The sequence below is a fragment of the Macaca thibetana genome, chromosome 1 (assembly GCF_024542745.1).
Source record: "Macaca thibetana thibetana isolate TM-01 chromosome 1, ASM2454274v1, whole genome shotgun sequence".
NCBI classification, from domain to species: domain Eukaryota; kingdom Metazoa; phylum Chordata; class Mammalia; order Primates; family Cercopithecidae; genus Macaca; species Macaca thibetana.
In genome coordinates this window covers 94,731,549-94,746,530 of record NC_065578.1, presented here as the reverse complement: position 1 = coordinate 94,746,530, position 14,982 = coordinate 94,731,549, and the positions used below count along the sequence as shown (strand labels likewise).

Sequence of the window (14,982 nt, the reverse complement as noted above, 5' to 3'; positions counted from 1 at the left end):
AAGCATAAAAATAATGTAAAGGGAATGATAAGCCCAGATGCAACAGAATTCTTCCACTCAGTCAATCCTGAAACGGGGGCAGGATTATTGCAAACCAACTTATGATGCCTTACCAGCTGCTGAATAGGATCTCGCTTTAACTCTGCAAGATGATGGGATGAACTCATTTTCTTTCATGTAATGAAACCAGGATCTTTCATGGTCAGTAAGAGTACGGAAGCATCTGGATTCATTGACTGCAACAGACCTTAATAGTGCGTAATTCGCTGGGGGAAAATTGTGTGTATCATATTGTCATTTTGCATCTGTTACTCTGATTAGGATCACTGTAATACATTCAAATTCATTAATGGTGGCTACTTCGGATCCCTAAATAATTAATGGAATCATAGGTGTCTCCCTAAGCAACAACCCGATGGCACTGTGTATTAGGCAGCACTGTGAGCTCTGAATAAACAGCTCTGACACAGCGACATCTGTTTTGTCAGGCACCTCCTCTTGCACCAGCTTGCCTTAGATGAGCTTGGGAAAATGGGCAGAAGCAAGAGTAGAAATCAAAGGAGATAGTCAAGTAGACTCTGTGTAGTGGTTTGATGTAAAATGCAGGATGCCAGGTCCCAACTCATCCCATGAATCAGAATCCCTGGATGGTGGAACCTGGAAATCAGCCTTTTAATAGACACCCCAATGATTCTTATGTGCCCTGTAGTCTGAGAAGCTCTGGATAGAGACCTCTCTCCCAAAGGAAATAAAAGACAGCAAGATAGGGAAAATGTTACATTGTGGGTCCTAGCCCACTGGGGTACTATAATATAGTGTGTGAATTTTTCTTACCCTACATGCTTAATATGGTTCCAAGGCTTGAAGGAAATAATTTCTCCTATTTCTGAAATATAAATAAAACATCCCCACGCCCACCCAATCTTGTTGATTTCTGCATGTGCTCTGAGGATAAGCAGATGTCCCCAAGTGAAGCAAAAATGTTAATATTCTGAGACTTCTCCCAGAGTAACTTAAAGAAATAAAAAGCCAATTTATTAGACTATGATTAAAAATGCACACACAATTAACTGTGGAAGTGCTTGTTTCCCAATATCCTGCGGACAACAATTTTTGGCAGATTTTGCAACTTATCTGCATTTCATCGAAGTAGGAGACTATACAAATAAATGGCAGTGGCATATCCTAGGGCACTAAAGAGGTCATGAAAATATCTATAATCCACACAAATTGCAAGTGTTAATAAAGATAATGTCCTAGTCAGGAACTGTGAAGTTAATGTGTATTTGTAAATGTCTAAAGAGTAGATGGAGAGAAGAGAAAGAGAGGGCAAAAAGAAAGTAGAAAGTGAAGGTTGTAGAGGAGACCAGGAGAAAAGATGGAAGAACTCTGATGCAATTTACATCCCAGAAATCGCTCTGCTGTGGTTGCAGAAAGCCAGTCTGGGTTGTCTTTCTTCCTGGCTGCTCCACAGAATGCCCTCCAGAAAATAGCCATAAATGAGCTCAGTAGCCTCCCACTACCACAATGAGAAAATCAAACTATCAGCAGCATTTCAAAGTAAATGAAGGAAACCAGAGGATGAGTGCAAATTCCAGGTGTCTAAGTTTGTACTCACACAGCTAAATAATGCCATGGACACAGTGGAGCTAATGTAGGGCAAGCAAGAGACATCACTCGCCAATGGAAGTGGGTATTAAAAGAGGAGCAAATTTTAGCACAATGTTATTAATAACCACCATTTGTCAGGTCTTACTAAGTGTCAGCATTTATTTATTTATTTAAATTTAATCCTCACTGCCGTCTTTACAGATTGCACTCGTTTTACTAATGAGAAAATTGCAATTGTAATAAGGATGCTCACCTACTGAGCAGTGGAGCCAGGATATGACTCCTACATGTCTAACTCTGATGTCCATGCTTTTAACCACAATTTTACTGTGGAAGATGCTGTATCTCTTCAGTGATATAGGGTTGCCCTCCTGGTAAGATATGCAGGAGAGTCTGCATCTATGAGTCTACACTCAGTTTGGCTAAACGAGAGATGCCAAGCCATATAGGACAACTCATCTAGCTTTGGACATATGGGCAGCACACTCTTTGGATGAGGGCTGAGACCAGAAGTCAAGAATTTCTGGTTCCATTAAACCGTGAGTTACATGTAGACAATAAATATTCATTAAATACATGATTTAATTTTGCTTTTGTCTGTCTGTGTTCCCAGTGTTAAACATAATATTGCCTGGTACATAGTAAGTGCCCCAAAAATGCATGATTAATGAGTCAATAAATACACGAACTAGTGAATAAATCAATCAGTGTACAGAGAAATGAGAATTCCCACACTCATCTGTAGGAAATTATTGCACAGAGAGCAATACGCCAACCCTAGATCATCAATCTTTTCTTGCCGTATGTGGGTCCCAACATTTTTTCACAAGTAAAGGGAATATGGCATTGTCATAGTCACCTGTATAACAGAATGTGTGCTAACAGCAGTAATGAACAAAGCCCAGGCCATGAGCAGTCCCAGGCTGATGACTCATACACCACCAGAGCCTTTTGTCCCCAGTCATTATTTTCCAGCATTTTCTTGCATTGGCCTTTTGCTATAAGAATCAATCTGGACTTAATCATTTGCTCTTTGACCTGAAGCGTACAGATTTACAGCGCACTTTTCAGGGCTATGAAATCTTTGTTTTGGATTTTCTATAGTTTAAAGATCAATTTTGACTAATCAGAGCTAACTAGAGATCAACAAACCCTTCCAATCTCTATCTAGGGCCTGGGCAGGTGTTAAAAACCTACATGATTTCTAAGTCAAAATTCATTTCACAGGCAAATGTAGGAAGAACCCATGTTTGGCAAATATAATTTCTAGTTGTGCAGCTTTCAATTGACAAATGCCTTAATGACGGAAAAAACAAAGCACAGAAGTTAGACCTCCTAGGTTTCCAACATGTTGGTTGTTATCACGATTAGATGTGTGACCTTAAACAAATCACTAAGCCACACTAAATCTCAGTTTGCCCAACTGAGTAATGAAGTGTTGAACTCTCTGCTAGGTCTATAAACACACACATATCATCTTATTACAGTCTATCTTACTCTATTAGTTTGCCTTGTTTATAAACAAGCTTGTGAATTACTTGAGGATGTGTCATAAACTTTCCTTTTTTGTCTCTTCCATTGCTTCTAGAACCGTTAAATACAAAAAGCTGATCAGCAGTGAACTAGATAGAAGTAAATCAAGGTTCCTTGTGTTTCCCTACCCAGGTTTTCAAGAATATGAAAACCTTCCCAAATTTATGTAACGAAAACTCTTCAGGAATCAGAACAATATGCTGCATTTCTATAGGGTTTTTCTTTTTTTGTTTTGTTTCTCAGATATGTGTGATCCCTTAAATACTGTGTGTGTGCATGTATTTAAAACAATCTGTGCTTCTTTCACTCTTGGTTAAAAATTTTATTGGTTTCGTACATAAAATTCCCAAAGTAAAATTTTCATTGAAAATGGAAAATACTCAATTTCTGTTTGCACTAAGTGGCTGACAATTAACAAATGAGTCACGTGTATTCCCTTCCTGTAACTAATACCCTGCAAGCCGAATTCATCAATTACAGCAAGGAACAATATTCACTTTACCAAACATCCAAGTTTCTTAGATGTTGCACCTTTTTGTGTCTGTGTTTGCTTTCTCATTCTCTACGTGTTCTATTCATAAATTGTGTCCAGCAAATTATGGCAAAGGTGTTTCTCTTCTCTATTGCCACATTGCAATCTATACTTAACTGCAGAGTAACAGCAACGGAAGCCATAACGAACAGAGCCAACTCTAGCCCTCTAAATCTGCAACTACAGCTTGGGAAAAATCTTGTATCAGGGTGTTACATGCTAGATTTAATGTGAATGTTGTAGTCTGAAATGAAAATTATTTGTACAGCTGGAATATAACATTTGCATAAGTTACAATTAAAAGGGAAAATATAATTACAAATTTTCAACTTAATTTGAATGGTTTTTTAAATGCTCATTTGGCATAGGCAACAGCTTGCAGGCAAACAGAACACACTCTCAGAGTTGCATCCCTTTGTCTGGGTAGCAGTAGTGAGCTCATTTTGAAGTGCTTGCTTTAACCCCTGAATCCCAACAGCAACCAGCATTGAGAACCTAAAGTACAAGGCAATGTTTGTTTTCAAAATCGGATTACAACATACACAGTGATTCATAAATATTTGCATCTTTTAATTGTTTCTAAAAATGAAGTGGCAAGTGGCATCGCACAGGAATGTTATTTCTCCCGTGGAGCGAATGAGCAGTGGAATTTTAACTAGTTTCATTCCCTTTCAGTTCTCAGATCTGAGATCGTCGGTCATATCTCCTGTACAATGTTTTCCTCATATCACAGTCTCTTTAATGGCTCCAGTTTCTGATTTTTTTTCCTCCTTAATTACATGTCCTTTTCTTGTAGCTACTTCATGCTGAAGGCATGTCATTCTTCTCAGAGATAATCTTGGCTAGGTGTCCATGGACCGAGTCCATTTGTTCATTTGTTTTTAGGATTTCTTTTCTAAGAGGCAAAGGAATCCTTTTATTATCCTCAAACTCAAAAATTGAAATTTTCATAAAATACTTTGTACAGCATGTTTACTTGAAACCCTGCTTCCCCAAAGTCATGATATTTGTGATTATTATGTAACATGCATTGTGTTGCATCAATGAGTTTTGTAAAAGGGAGGAAAAAGAGAATATTATTCCATTCTGTCTTTCCCAGAAAAAAAGCATCCAAACAGACGTATAAACAAAAAAATTACTGTTACTGTGAATTACACAATGAACTGTGCCTTTCTATTTTCCCAATCTTTCTTTTCACAGCTATCTCCAAATAATGAGACACCAGAAGATGCTCTTGAAAAAAAATAAATTATAAAAACTGATCCTTTGTTCTATTTACCCTGGAATCTGAAAAGAAAACTCCATGCCAAAGGGAAAAACATAAAGTAATAATACAACCCAATTTTATCTTTTTCCTGAGAAACTACAAAGGTACTCAGTTGATCAAGAGTATTATTAAGTAGTGTGATTTTTTTAAATAACAGAAATCTTGCTTATTTTAGGAAGAACAAATACATAGCAATGAGAGGACCACCACACCACCTTCAAGAAAATGCTCCTTACAATGACTTGCTGAAACCAATGACAAAACCACATTTCCCATGCCCTTGTGGATAATCATCTTTTGGGCAATGGACTTAGAAAAACTTCATCACTCTTAACTGGGATGTAAATGTAATACATATATATGATAAGCATATATAAATGTAATTTATCTTGAAAGGAATTCCAATGTTTTAATAAATACTATGCTGGGGTCTATAGCTTCCTTCCTAGTCTGTCAGCTTTTCCATTTCTTTCGTCTTTGATGTTCATAGTGGACAATTGTATCAGCCCCTAGGTTTGTATTCAAATTCATAAGCCAGTAGCAGACCATTTCCTCAAATGATATTTCCCAAACGGTGGAGATTTGTCACTGGTGAGATCATTTTAGTTGCCCATACCCCAATATTTAAGCTATCTGTTTTTTTAAAAATATAACACACTTGTGATTTCACCAATTTTATCAAATAGTAAGAATTTATCCAAGAATAAGGCTAAATTATTCCATTTTAAATTGATAGAAAGAAAATATTGAGAAAAAAGCGCAGATGGTATGCAGATAGAGCAAAGATCACGAAAGAGGTATGCAGATGACTAAAGTTTAGGAAACTGTCCTAGAAAAATCACTTCTCCATCAAGAGCTGCGCTCTTAAGGGAAAAAAAAAAAAAAAAGAAAGAAAAAAAAAGTACTTCTCAAAAAATTTTTGGAAGAAAATTAAAGACCCAGAAAAGAACCAAATATTTCTCATTTTTACTTTTCCCTTTGATTCATGAAAAACATTTTTCAAAAAGACCAAAAGCACCACAGCACAAGGACTTCCCTTGCATGCAAAGAGTAGATCTGGAGAAGGCATTCTGGGGAAGATGTAGACATTTTTTGACAAGGCTCCTCCCAAGAAGCCAACTTGTCAAGGAGAGCCTCAGGCAAGTTGAGATGGCAAGGGTTGCCACTAGCAGCTCCAGCAGTCACACTAGAGTAGAACTAGAGTGATGCTGAGCACCAGGCAAGGACTGCCTACAAATGAGGATGGGGCTCCCACAGAGGGGAGCAATCAAAGGTGCAGGGTTTCAGGAACAGCCAGCCACCCTGTCTCCCAAGCTCCCACCACTCCACATCTCGGGCTCCCTCTGTCTCCCTTAGCTTCCCTCCCTCCCTTCCTTTCTTTTCTCCTCAACTGTCTTTCACCAACTGAACTGATTATAACTGTATAAACTCTATTTTTATTATTGAATTTCTTTCTGTAAAGTTCTTTGTTTTCTCTTTTGTGTTTTAAATATATGGGTGACTTCAAAATTTTATATTCCCAGTTCCCCAAAAAGGTTAGAATTCAGCTAAAAATGGTGATATGTTGGCTTTTACTTGTATGTTGTTGTGAGATAGGTATGTTGTGTGATTTGGTGTCCACTCCCACCCCCACCATTGAAAATAGAGCAAAAATTGGAGCTGAAGAAAAAGAATCATTTTCCCTTTTTGGTGGGAAGAGTATTGCATGTAATACGTTACGAGAGTAATTTTGAGAGTGAAAAATCACAAGCAAGATTCTCGAGAAGGATGTTTCCGAGAACCATTGTGTTTCGTTCTTTCTACTATCCTAAAGAAGTCATGCCACTTCCAGTGGTAACCAAGGGAAATCTAGAGTTATTCACCATTAAGACAAAATAGGTCATTCTTAAAATGTTCCTTTACATCCTTTTTTATATAAGCTGCACCTCCCAGAGTGAATGTCAGAATCAATCGGTTGGGTAGAACAGAGGCTTCCACCCTCATTTCCCCAGAGCCCTACCTTTGATGGGGGGCAGGGGTACTATAGGAGAGGGAAAGGGGCGCTAGGAGGAACGATCTCCAGGCTCCACACCTCCTTCAACCACCACAGCCCCACTTTTGTCTGTTTAATAGAGCAATCATTGAAAATTTCCTTTGAAAAAAATGGGTCTCATGTTTTAAAAATTTGTAACATAATGGGAATAGAAAAACTAATGTGCTTGGATTAACCCTGGAAAAACAGGATATAAGTTATAAGGATGATGAATGTTTCTTCAGACTAATTGTTTCTTTCTAATTCCTCACAAGGTTCATGAAATTGTATGCTGTTCTCCTGTGGGATCTACTAACCTTGCACCTTGCGAATCACTCTCCACTCCCCTCACTTTCTAGTCCTTAAGCTGGGGTGGTCAGGGCTTAGGGGAGAAGCAGGTGAAGTGGGGAGGGCACATAAAGCAGATGGATCGGGCTGCTCTCCCCTACAGTTTTACATATACTTGCCAAATATGTAAGACCTCTGTTCTGATAAGAGTGAGATAAGCGTAAATGTTTCTTACAGACAAAGTTGACAAGATTCAAAAGTGGTTTGGGTAAAAGGGACTCAATCCCAAAGGGGCATTTGATTCCCAAAGGGAAGCAGATGTACTTCATCTGGAACATCGTGATGTTCCAGAAGAACTTCATAAGTGTGCCGGTCAGAAGGGAGCCCTGTGAGTAAGTGAAATGAAGAGTGAATAACTGCCTAATTAGTGGACATGAAAACTGGACAGTCTCCAAAGTCATCAGAGATGACCATGCTTGCCAGGCAGCTTCCTAGACTAAGGGTGAGTCCATTCGTAATCATCCCAGCTGGGAGGTGGCTGGGAGATTTGGCACAGGGCTCAGAAGACTGGCTAACCTGGATAAAGCCATTCAAGACAATCAGGCGTGACATCATCTCCATGGCTGAGGTCCTCTGGCACAGTAGTTCTAGAACTTCTTGTGGCCACTCCAGTATAACAACACTCAGGAATCACCTCCACTACTGCTGGGGCAGGCAGTGGGAACAGATGTAGAGAGGGTAAACTTTATTACAAGGAATGAGGAAAATGGAATTGATTCTGATAAGGGGCATTGTCAATCATTAGCTCACATGACAGCCAAGAAGATAGAGTCCTGTCCCAATCAATATTATAAGAGATGAGTCCACAGACCACCCACAGACGAAGGAGACATCAAGCCTTTGAACCATAGATTCAAAACCTCCACTCAACAGGAATATCAGGGAGTTCTTTGATATCTAGCTTTCACGTGTTAAAGCTAGTTGCCTCACCTTCCCACTCCTATTTTTGCCTAGAAAACAAAGTCCGAATTCCTTAGCATCAAGGCTCTTCAAAATCCAGTCCATTCTACTTTCTCAGTCTTCTCTCTTGCCATGCCTTGGCCTGTTCTCTGTCTTACAGGGAATATAGGTTGCACTAGCCCCTTGGTCTAGTTATGTCCATTTCTAAAGTCTCTGGTAAAAACACGTTCATCTTTCAGGACGCAGTTCAAGTTTCACTTCCTTCTCTACATAGTTCATGACTCCTTTGTGTTAAAGGCACAGTTCAAGCATCTACCTTAGCACCTTACTTGAAGAAGAGTCTGAGGAGAACAGTCCTTGCTTCAGCTTCAGTTGAGACATAATTACACAGATCTAGCAAGCCAGTGGTGTGCACCCAGGAATCACATGGCACTGAGAGACTTAACTGACTATGCTTATTTGCCCCAGGGTAACTGTGAAATAGGGCTTTGGAGTGTGGTATCAGTTTCTTGCATCTATCCCAAGCCTAGCCCCATGGACACATGTCTAGGTCCTTGTAGATGGGTGATTAATAGCATGAATCTAAAGCCAGTTGCCTGATTTCAGATCTCAGTTCTGTTGCTTACTGGTCACCTTGAGTGAGTCAGTTAACCTCTCTGGCCTCAGTGGAGATGAAAATAATATGGGGCTGTTGTGAGCATTACACAAGTTAATGTATGTAAAGCTCTCCCAACACTGCCAGGCACACAATGAGCCTCATGTAAGCATCAGGTGCTACATCTAGGAAGAGAGACGATGGTAAGTAAAAGTTTATTCAATTTGGGAGCACAAGCCACACTAATTCAGAACCACTAAGTTGAGAGAAAATTCAAAGAGGGTGATCTTCCTAATTCCACCATCGATTAGAAGCAGCTTAGCTCATTGAAGTGGTGGCATCATAGTGGGGCTAGAAGCAAGCGTAGTCCCAGCAGAAGGTTTGGGCACATGACAGGAGCAGTGGTGCTCAGATAGAGGTGGCAGCAGGGGCAATGGCATCGCCAGGTGGTCTCTGTGACACCTACAGGTAGCGTCTCAGGGTGCTCAGTGAGTGAAGGCTATGTAGAAGTGACACAGAAGCCTGCTGGAGGAGATGACACCCAGTGGCCATGGGACATTGTCAGCAAAGACAGTGATGAACAACATGAGAGATCAATACTCCGGGACACCATGGGGCAGATGTCAGCCTTATTCACATGCCCATGAGAGAAATTCCCTGGGGTCGATCAGAAGTTCGTGTGGAGGTGAAGCTTTGCCAGGTCCTCATGAATCCTGTGTGACAAATTCCTCAAATTACCATTGGTGGGAGCTCATTCTTCCAGAAGAGGAATATTGGGAAATCATAGAAAGCACAAGCTTTAGAGTCAGTCAAGCTTGTACTCCATTCAACTGAAAACACTTCCTGAGCACCTGTTTCATGCCACAGGCTCTGCTCTAGTTGGTAGAAACACCACAGTGAGTGAGGCAAAAAGTGTCCTCCTCATAGGACGTTCCCTTACAGAGGGAGACACAGTTGAGAAACAAGTAAGCAAATACATTAATGGGATGTTTCATGTGATAAGGGCTGTGAAGACGATAAAGTAGGTAATGATGTAGGAGAGGAGTAGAGCAAACCACTTAAATACAGAAGCTGGGTCAGTCTCTCATTCACAGTGAGGATGCAGTGGCCAGAAGAGGCATCCCAGGGAAGATCTGAGGTGAACCCTCTGGTAGGAAAGGCTTGGCAAATTGGAGGAACAAAAAGAAAAAATAGTAAATCTAAAACAAGGATCAGCAAACTCCAGTCTACAGGCCAAATCCAGCCTGCTGCCTGTTTATGTCAATAAAGTTTTATTGGAACATAGCCACGCTCATCTGCTTATTTATTGTCTATGGCTGCTTTCATGCTAGAATAGCAGAGTTGAGCCGCCGCAAGGGAGACTGTATGGCCTGCAGAGCCTAAAATATTTATCTGGCCCTGTGCTGAAAAGTGTGCTGATCCTGGTCTAAAGCATCATAAACAAGCTAGAGGGAGAATAGTAGGAGATGAAGTTAAAGGGATCAGGGAAGAGTGGCAAACTGCAGGGCCTTGTAAGCCATGGGAAAGGGCTGGGATTCTGTTCTGCATGTAATGGGAAGTCACTGGAGAAGTCCAAGCAGGGAGTACGTGATCTGACTTATGTTCTTACAAGGCCACCCTGGGAGCTTAAGAAGAGTAGACTTCCAGTCTTTGGAAGATGGACTATAGGGCCAAGAGGCAACCAGAAAGTCTACCAGGTGGCTACTGCAGAGCCCAGTGAGAGGCAAAGGTGCCAGGGATAGGGATGGTAGCAGTGCCAATGCAACAAGTGGTCAAGGTATATTATTTTAGGTAATATTTTAGGGGTTTAACAAGCATGAGAACCCTTACTTACTCCACTGTGTAACCTTAGGCAAGTTATTCAAACGCTTTAAGCCCAGTTTCTTGTCCAAAAAAACCCTGGGAGCCCTATTGTGTGGATTGAATTACAAAATACATGTGAGGTGCCTGTCAAAAAGTTAAGTGTTCAATAAATGTCGACTATGATTACTGTGTGTTGTTGTTGTTGTTGTTGACTGATGAGGCCTGTGGAAAGATCAGGTTGCAGCTTACAGCTCATTGTGTCAGTTAATGGTGCTCTTCTCTCCCTGATTAAATTTGTGAGTTCCCTGGAGACAGGGAAGCTCCGTTATTCATCTTTATATCCCCAAAAGTGTGCCTGGCACATGGTAGATGTTTAATAAAAGGTTATTGATTAAACTATTATTTTTTAAGAAAGGAGGAGTATTATCTATTCTGCCATTTTTCACCAGAAGTGTTTTGTTTTCAGGATTGATATAGCACATTTCTGTGACACAGAACCATTCCGAAGATACAGAGGTAGCTGTCTCTAAGGAAAGCTGGTACCCAGCAAAGGAAAACTCAGATGCTATTCTTTGGAAAACCTCTAACCTGATAAAATATGTCAATGTTTGCAATAATGTTTTGAATCTGGGCTAAAAATTCACCATGCACAAGAAATCCAATCTCATCAGATACATATCAAAAATCTCTACCATAGTGTGGATGAGAACAATGAGTCCAAAAATCATTGCTCTAATGTGTCAAGCTGTTTTCAGACTAATTTCAAAGCGGTTGGATATTCTGATCCCTTTGCTCAGCCATATTGAAGGGTCCTCCATTTTGCATTATTACCTCCTTCCTTTTATTCATTCATGATTCTGCCTTTAAAACTAAAAGGATTTGTATTAAAATTGAGACTTCAGAATTGTTTGTCAACTTTCTTATTCTGTGGCATTACCACTTACCAAAAAAGACTGGAAATCTACGCTTCTTTTAGAAGTTAAATTTTGTCATTATATGATAAATTCAAATGAAATTAAATATGACACACATTTTAAAATAAAAAACGACACCTGTAAAATACATACATACTCCAAGGTGACATTTTTATTTTTAAAAAGTGGTTAAATACCATAGTGGTCACACAATACAAAATCAAAAAACCTTCAAAGGGCCAAAAAATAAAAAGTTACCAGTTGCATTTACCTGTTGTATTCAGAGTAACTAAATGTATCCTTAACACATACATGTTGCTGTAGCTGAAAGAGGAACTCTAATTTCTTAAAAATTAATAAATTGCCACTAGGTGAGGAATGTCTTCAAGGCAGTCAACCGAATCATAGCAGTATTACACAAACTTACCAATTTAGCTAACAAACCCTAAAAGAATGAGAAAATAAAAATAAGGAAAATACTTAAAATAACAGGACACTAAAAAAGAGGATCCATTATTATAGGAAAGAAAAAGCTGAAATGCTTGCAACACCAGAGAGCAGCCATGAGGAGGGATTTTTTTTTTTTTTTTTAAACACGAAGCCTGGCATCTCACAAATAACGTATGTTCTATATTATGTGGCAGTTGCTATGGTAACAACCTTTATTTTCTGAAACAGTACACAGATGTGTACAACATACTAACTTACTGGTTATAAATTACAGCTTTTCCCATAGTTCAATAACTTAAGAATTCTACGTTTTTGAAATCTCAGAAGTTCTGTTGTTATTACATTTCTTTTATGAGATAATTTTCCTTGTACTTTCAAAATGAGAGTGTTCCCAGACCAAGAGAAAGGAGCAATGAGAAAATGGGGTATCTCAGAGAGTAGCAGCGGACTGAGTACTGTGACTATAGAGTCTGTAGGAAACCCACTGAAAGAAGGGGAAAATTACTTTAATGAATTCATGAACAATAGTCATGAAAAACAAGTCGCCAGCAAAATGATGTCATAAATAAACTTATGAATTGATTTATTATTATAAGGTGCCATATTTGCAGTTTTAAAATAAACGAAGATTACTTCTTAGAAGTGTTACAAACACTAATATAACTTGACAAGGTACAATAGTGTGGTTGCATGAATTAACCTGATTTTTTGACTTCAAATGAAATGTTTTGAGCCTTGAAAAGACCCAAATCTGGGGGAAAACGTATACTACTATATTTAATAAGGGATTCATATCCCTTTGTCAGGTTATAAAGCAAAATACAGATTTTTACTGATTGGGATATTTTTATATTCTAACCTTTATGAACAAATACTTGAAAAGTGCTTTCTACATGCAGGGAGCTGGCTGCCCATGCTTAGATGCATACCGACATGTGTAGAAACATAAGTTATAGGAAAGTTTAGTTCTATAGATGATTTTTTACTATTATAAAAATTTATATTATATTTTCCATGTGGATCTGAATATGTTCTTTAAATAGGTAGCTCGCATCGTAGGTTTTTTAGAGTTATCAGAAAGAATCATCTCTGCTGCATTTATGAGGTGAGAGTTCATTACCTGGGAAACATTTGAAAAATAAGCTTGTATAGCTAGCATTTACAGTTAAAAACCATCTATCTTAAATAAGAAAAAAAATTTCTAATTATAAGAAAATTGTAAGTACTCTTACATAAAAAGTAAGAAAGCATCCCTGATTTAGAAAGTCCAGTAACTGCACTGCTAATGGCTTTTCCTAACAAACATAAAACACTGGGAACTGCTATTTCAAGTCACAATACGGTTACATTCAAATTCAAAATTGTCTTATAGCAGCAATGACAATGAGAAACAATTGAATACTGTGTAGATAAGACCAAACCATTTTGAAAAGCCTGCACCATTAAGTGGTTGTTAAAATTTTTGCTAATGCTTTCCACACACACTCCTTTCTATATCTTTTAGAGATATATTAAAAACAGGACTATGACTAATCCATTCAAATCCTTGCACTATCAGAGAGAGAGAGAGAGAGAGAGAAAGAGACAGAAAGAGAGACAGTTATCACCTAATGGGGGCTTAGTGGCTAGAACTCAGAACCCAATAGAAAAAGAGAACTTCAGTGCTAGGTGCATTTTAAAAGTATTACTTAAATTACATTTAAGTCATCAGATAATTATGAACTTTCTTCTCTTTTATATTTATATGGCATATTTATTGAATTGCACAGTATGCTTTTACAATAAAGTGCTTTTTACGTTGCCGCCTTTGTTCATCCAAAATAAAACTGACAGTTATCCTTTTATAAGCTATTCTGAGAACATTTTCTCTTCTTTGAAGCTGATTGATGCACTACTTTAAATGTTCCTGCAAATATCTTTTCAATTCAAGTTTTTGCATAATGTAATAAGAAGATAAAAGAATTCTATACTTCAACAAGAGACATTACAAAGCAAGTAGAGACATTATCAAGGGCATTAACATGCTCCTAATAGCAATCAAACCTTTTAACTGTCTGATGTAGAACATGCTCCCACCAAACCACCACATATTATGGTAATTGGCTCCAATTTCTGAATCTTACATTGTAAAGTTACAAAGAGTTAGGTAGAACTGAAAAACAAATCTCTAATACTCATCTTGTTACTGTTCCCATTATAAGATGTTTACTTTCTACCTCTAAGGAGAACTGGTCTGCTCTGTTGTGCTGTTCTTTACTGTGCTATCATATTTTTGTATCTTGTCTCATTTTTATTTCTACTCACTGATATCAAGACACTTTTTCCCCCAAATAACTCTTTTCTAACTCCAAAACATCACAGTAACACAAATAGCATTTTCCTCAGAATTTCAGTGTAACAAATGGGTTCTCTGTGCATGCCTGTGTCGCGTCTCATTCACTTTATGAGTTCTCTCATCACGGGCAGATACAACAGGGAAAAACAGTCCATGAGGACGCTTTGATTTTTCTTTACAACGCGTTACTAAATGACATGAGTAGCCTTTCCATCCTGGCCAAGAGGAAATATAATTTCAAACTAAAGTTGAGTTCAGATTCTGTTAAATTAAATAGCAAAGAAAACAGTCACTCTTGGCTTTACTCCTCTTAGACAGGAAGCAGGGCAGTGGGGAATTGACATGAGCCATTCCTCGGTGATTAACCTGCAGTTTATGTTGTTTCTAGGTGACGTGCCCATCACGCAGGAAGCTTCTCCGAGGCTGGCGAGAGCAACTTGTCTGCTTTGAGAAATGCAGATCTATCAGGATCCAGAATCGGACTCTGAAAAAGCTGTCATTTCATGTCTCTAAAACAGCCTTTGATTTAATGTACAAGATGTCTAGAAGTAAAGGACAATAAAATAAAAACCAAAAAAGGAGAACTATTTCAATTAAGAAACATTTCTATATCAATTCTTGGAAATCACATAAAATAAAAGCTGTCAGAATCAATCTCTGTTTAAAAGGTTGATTTTTTTGTG

At 38.5% G+C, this 14,982-nt stretch overlaps 1 protein-coding gene and 1 long non-coding RNA gene across 2 annotated transcripts in view; both read left to right on the top strand.

Moving 5' to 3' along the window:
* The window catches only part of ALG14 (ALG14 UDP-N-acetylglucosaminyltransferase subunit), a 435,379-nt gene that overhangs the window by 89,421 nt on the left and 330,976 nt on the right, over positions 1 to 14,982 (top strand). The gene's annotated exons all lie outside the window — the stretch shown is intronic.
* On the top strand, positions 7,629 to 14,953 carry LOC126947602 (uncharacterized). The gene is made up of 2 exons (XR_007723130.1): positions 7,629 to 7,744; positions 14,688 to 14,953. It is a non-coding gene; the product is annotated as an uncharacterized LOC126947602 (long non-coding RNA).